This window comes from Dunckerocampus dactyliophorus, chromosome 6 (assembly GCF_027744805.1).
Source record: "Dunckerocampus dactyliophorus isolate RoL2022-P2 chromosome 6, RoL_Ddac_1.1, whole genome shotgun sequence".
NCBI classification, from domain to species: domain Eukaryota; kingdom Metazoa; phylum Chordata; class Actinopteri; order Syngnathiformes; family Syngnathidae; genus Dunckerocampus; species Dunckerocampus dactyliophorus.
In genome coordinates this window covers 5,362,138-5,368,137 of record NC_072824.1, presented here as the reverse complement: position 1 = coordinate 5,368,137, position 6,000 = coordinate 5,362,138, and positions in this window count along the sequence as shown.

Below are 6,000 nucleotides of genomic sequence, written 5' to 3'. Positions count from 1 at the left end.
GGCAGACTGTATTAAAAGCAGAGCTATAGTCTATAAATAGCATTCTGACATATGTGTCCTGGCCCTGTAGGTGAGAAAGGGCTGTGTGGATGGCAGTGTTGACTGCATCATCCGTGGACCGGTTCTGGCGATATGCAAACTGTAGAGGGTCCACGGTTGCCGCCGGGATGCTCTTTTTGATGTGGGTCATGACTAATCTTTCAAAGCACTTCATAACAATAGGAGTGAGTGCTATAGGGCGATAGTCATTCAAGCAGGTCACGTTGCTCTTCTTGGGTACGGGCACTATGGTGGTGGACTTAAAGCAGGTCGGTACAGATGCTTGTGCAAGCGACAGGTTAAATATGTCAGCAAGCACATCAGCTAGCTCTGATGAGCAAACCCGAAGTGCACGTCCTGAGATGTTGTCTGGCCCTGCTGCTTTTCGTGGGTTTGTTTTGTTTAGAACCCTGCGCACATCAGCTGATGTCACCATGAGAGGTGAGTCCTGTGTGCTCCCCAGGTTCAGCCACCCTCTCTGCTCATCAGGAGTTTGGGTGTCAAAGCGGGCATAGAACTCATTCAACTCATCAGGAAGTGTGGTTTGGCTGGACGTGGCTACGCTACTCTGCTGTCGATAGTCTGTGATGTGCTGGAGCCCCGCCCACATGCGCCGAGGGTCTGAGGTGGAATAGTAGCCCTCCAGCTTCTGTCTGTACTGTCTTTTGGCCTCTCGTATGGACCTCCTCAGGTCATATCTGGCCTTTTTGTAGTCATCAGCGGTGCCCATGACAAATGCAGTCGAACGAGCACGTAGCTTAGCCCTTACATCACAGTTCATCCACTGTTTTTGGTTAGGGTATTTTCTGTAATACTTGGTGGTGGTAACAGTCTCTATACATGTGCTAATGTAGCCAGTAACAGCAGAAGCATATTCATCCAAATCAACAGTACAATCTTCCCTCCCCGCTGCAGTTTTAAACACATCCCAGTTTGTGCAGCCAAAGCAGTCCTGAAGTACTTGATCAGTTTCTTCATTCCATACTTTAACTGCTGTACGTACAGGGGGAGCTTTTTTAAGAAGTTGTCTGTATGTTGGATAAAGGAATATAGAGATGTGGTCAGCCTTTCCAAAGTGGGGTCTTGGAACAGCCTTCAAAGCACCTTTCATGTTGCTGTAGACTTGGTCCAGGATGTTATTTTCCCTTGTGGGAAAGCTCACATGCTGGTAATATTTGGGGAGGACAGTCCTGAGGTTACAGTGGTTGAAATCGCCAGATATAATGAATACAGCGTCTGGGTGTTTGGTCTCGTGTTTATCAATGATGTCATGCAGGAGGCCTAGTGCATTAGCAGTGTTAGCTCGTGGTGGGATGTAGACAGCAGTTAAATACACAGCGCTAAACTCACGAGGCAAATAAAAAGGTCTGCATTTCACCATCAGCAGCTCAATGTCCTGCGAGCAGTGCTTTTCCATCGTCTGTACGTCTGTGCACCACCGTTTGTTTACGTAAACACAGACGCCGCCACCTCTGTGTTTACCAGACGCTAAAGTCCGATCTCCCCGGTAAGCAGCAAATGATTCCAACTGGATCGCCGAGTCCGGTATATCCTCCGTCAGCCAGGTTTCTGTGAAGGTGAGGACACAGCATTCCCTGATCTCACGTTGAGCTGTAATCCTTGCTCTTAGTTCGTCCATCTTGTTTTCAAGAGAGCGGACGTTGGCTAGCAGCAGGCTTGGTAGCGGTGGCCTCGTCGCTCTAGCTTTTAGCCTAGCATGCAGGCCGGCTCGCTTGCCTCGTTTACGCTTCGGATGCTTTGCTCGCCGGGTATTCAGCTCACCAGGTCCGCAGGCTGCTGCGTTCTCCCGGCGCAGAAGAAAGGCAAAGTCTGAGAGGCTAAATGAAGGTTCATGGTGAACCCTGCCGATGTTCAAAAGTGTCTCTCTGTTGTAATGTATTGCGTGAGTGTGTTGAATGTCCAAAATGAACAATAAAATAGCAAAAAATAGAAAAACACGGGAGAGTGTCACAGAGACGTCTGCCACGGAGGGCGCCATCTTGATCTAAGTACTGGCGCTGACGTGAACAGTTTTTTGAGTCTACTGAAAGCCCTCTCCGCCTCCGGCGTCCAAATAAAAGGACACTTAGCAGATGTCAGCCTTGTTAGAGGTTCCGCTTTAATGCTGCAATCCCGAATGAACCTGCGGTAAAAATTGGCAAAGCCTAGGAACCTCTGCAAGTGCTTTCTTGATGTGGGAGGAGGCCAATCGACCACCGCCTGAATCTTGGCGGGGTCGGCTCGCAGCTTGCCTTTCTCCACTATGTAGCCTAGAAAGGTAACCGAGGCGGAGTGGAACTCGCACTTTTCCGATTTAACAAAAAGTTTATTCTCCAGGAGCCGCTGGAGGACTTGTCTCACGTGTTGAACGTGTTCCTGCAAAGAGTTAGAAAAAATTAATATATCATCCAGATATACGAAACAATATTGTCCAATCATATCGCGCAGCACGTCGTTTATCAGAGATTGGAACACCGCTGGCGCGTTAGTCAGTCCGAACGGCATAACCAGGTACTCATAATGCCCCATGGGTGTGTTAAAAGCCGTCTTCCACTCGTCTCCCTCTCGGATGCGTACCAAGTGGTATGCGCTACGTAGGTCCAGTTTAGTAAAAATACTGGCCGAATGTAAGGAGGAAAACGCGGAGTCCATAAGGGGAAGCGGGTATTTATTCTTCACCGTTATCTCATTTAAGCCCCGGTAATCTATGCATGGACGGAGAGAGCCGTCCTTCTTGGACACAAAAAAGAACCCAGAGCCCAGCGGAGAAGACGAAGGTCGAATGAGACCCGCTGTGAGGGATGACGAAATATAATCACGGAGTGCCTCCTGCTCCGGTCTGGATATATTGTATAATTTTGCGCTGGGGAGTGGCGCGTCAGGGAGCAATTTTATGGCGCAATCATATGGCCGGTGAGGAGGCAGGCTAAGTGTGGCATTCTTGCTAAACACGGCAGTGAGATCGTGGTAGACACGGGGAACCCCCGACAGGTTTATCCTCTCGGTGTGTCTTTTGGGCGGAGCCCTTGGGCACAGCAGAGCGCAAGCAACGAGCATAGCAATCCCCCCCCAGTTAACCAATCTACCCGACTTCCAGTTAAACGTAGGGTTATGGAGACGTAACCAGGGCAGGCCTAAGACAACCGGGGCTGATTGTGAGGGAATGACGTAAAACCTAATAGTCTCATGGTGGTTGCCGGAAAGTTGTAACGCTAAAGATTCGGTCTGATGGGTGGTTATGGCTAATAATTTGCCATCTAAAGAGTGCACTTCCTTAGGATTAGGCAATCTAATAGTGGCTAATCCATGCTTTTTAACGAACTCAGCGTCCAAAAAGTTCTCGTCGGCTCCAGAATCTATGAGTGCGACCACAGAAACTCGTCTCCCCAACCCTGTGATGATCCCAGCCAATTGAATACGTTGCTGGGTCGAGAGAGACGTCCTATTGGACGAGCTCCCGCCCGCATACTCACAGGAAGAAGTCTTGGATCGATCCCCCCCAAGGTCCAAGAGGCGGCTCCCAGCCTCGCGGTCCCCTACGGGGTGCTCAAAAACTCTCCGTAACTCGGCCACAAACGGGTAGAGAGGAGCGTATCGCTGGGTTGGATTTACTCAGTGCGATAGCCCATGCCGCTGCTTTGTCAACCAGCAAGCTCATCATGAAGGCCACCTTGGAGAGGTGTGAGCCGTATGTGTGGGACTGCTGGTCGAATACTAACGAGCACTGATGAACGAATTGTTCACACGAGGCCTCGTTACCGGTAAAGCGTGGAGGAGGTGGAATGCTGGGCTCTCTGCGTGAGGCGGGAGGGGAGCGTTCAGGCTGGACCTCGCTGGCTGAGTTTGCGCCGTGGGCAGGGTTAGCACTTCCAGCGCCGCTGGCTGCGAGCACCTGCTCCATACGTTGGTCCAGCGTTTGGAGGTTAGTGGACATGGCGGCGAGCGCTTCCATTATCTCGCTCAGGGAGCAAGAGTGTTCGCCCACGAGGGCTCCCTGGTGCGAGAAGGCAGAGCGGAAATGGTCGAACTCCGCGGGATCCATACTATGGCCAGATCGTTCTGTTAGGGAACGGTGCGTGCCACGGGTTGGATCCCAAGACGCGGGAGTCAACGTTGGGGTTTGGAGAAGAGTTTAATTCCAAACCCTGAAGGGAAAAAAGTACAACACAAGAAAAAGGTACAACAAAGGGGTGTACAACAAAAGGTGACCCGGATGGTACACGGGAAAACGACGAGAAATAAAAGAGCTACCAAAAGGGTAGAGCCAGGAAACACAAAACACTGCTGAACAAATCAAGCAGGAGAAAACTAGCAATGTCCTTACGCTGCCGGAGTAAGCCGGGCAGGGAACAAAAGTAGCAAGTACAGCTAGTATTAGGCAACAGCTAATGAAACCACAAGAGCCTGAGTCGTGGAGGACTGGCAATGATCTGGCAGCAGGTGTAGAATGCTTGAGACTGATATAGTCCTGCTGTCAATCATCCACAGGTGTTGCCACTCTGCTCCTCAGGGTGGTGTGAATGGTGTACTGCAACAAGAGCACAGCAGAGGGCAGCAACGCAGCACACAGAACACCACAAGAACAGTGTGTAGTGCAAATGCTCATGGGCGCAAATACTGTAGCAGTGGTTGATAATATACTGTAAATATGGATAAATAATAAAGTAGTACATACGTACATACAGGTCAGCTTGTAGGGGGTTTGGGTGTGTGTTGTTAAGTGTTCAATAGTTTGACAGCCAGGGGGAAGAAACTGTTTTTGTGCCTGGTTGTTTTGGCGAACAGTGCTCTGTATCGTCTTCCAGAGGGGAGGAATGGGAACAGTTTGTGGGTGGGGTGTGAGCGGTCCTCTTCTTGGCCTTGGTCTGGTACAGATCCTCGATGGAGGGCAGGCTTGTCCTATAGTTTTCTCTGTGGATCTGATTATCTGTTGCAGTCTGCTCTTGTCCAGTTTGGTAGCAGAGCCAAACCAAACTGTGATTGAGGTGCAAAGAACTGACAGTATTATTCAGTTGTTCCATGATTCCATTGTTAGCAGATCCTTAGGCAGGTTGAACTTCTTGAGCAGGCTCAAAAAGTACATCCTCCGCTGTTCCTTTTTCCATACCGTGCCTATGTGGGAAGACCACTTCAAGTCCCGGGAGATGGTGGAGCTCAGGAACCTGAACAAGTCCACTGTAGACACAGTATTGAGGATTGTGAGGGGCAGGAGTGGGCGAGGTCATCGTCTGAAGTCCACTGTCATCTCCACAGTCTTGAGTGGATTTAGTTCCAGGTTGTCGTGACCACACCAGGAGACCAGCCTGCATCTATAAGCACATTAGTCACTGTCACTGATGAGGCCACATGGCGTTCCTCAGCCTCACATGCTGCCTCCTGTCAGTCCGGAAGCTGTTGATCCACTGACAAGTAGAGGGGGCCACAGTGAGTTGGGTGAAGTTTTGAAGGCAGATGTTTGGGTCTATAGTGTTAAAGGTGGAACTGAAGTCCACAAACAGGAACCTGGCATATGTCCACGCAGGGGATGTTAACTGCGCTGCATCCTCGACACACGTTTGGCTGGTAAGCAGACTGCAGGGACTCCAGCAGTGGGGACTTGTTTCATGTGGTACGACACCAGGCTCTCGAATTTATGACCACATATTTCATGACCACAGACATCAGGGCCACCGGTCTATAGTCATTCAATCCTGTGATGGAGGGTTTTTTGGGGATCGGGAAAATGGTTGAGAGTTTCAGGCAACAAAGGACTTTACATAGCTTCAGTGATTGTTGAGGATCTGAGTGAAGATGGGTGTCAGCTGTTCTGCATAGGCTCTCAGGCAGGAAGGTGATACCCTGTCAGGTCCTGGAGCCTTCGTTGTTTTCAGCCACTGAAACAGCAGACATCCTTTTCAAAGATTCTTAGTGTCATGGGAGAGGAGGTGGGGGGTGCAGGTAGGCACCGGATTGTATTGGTGG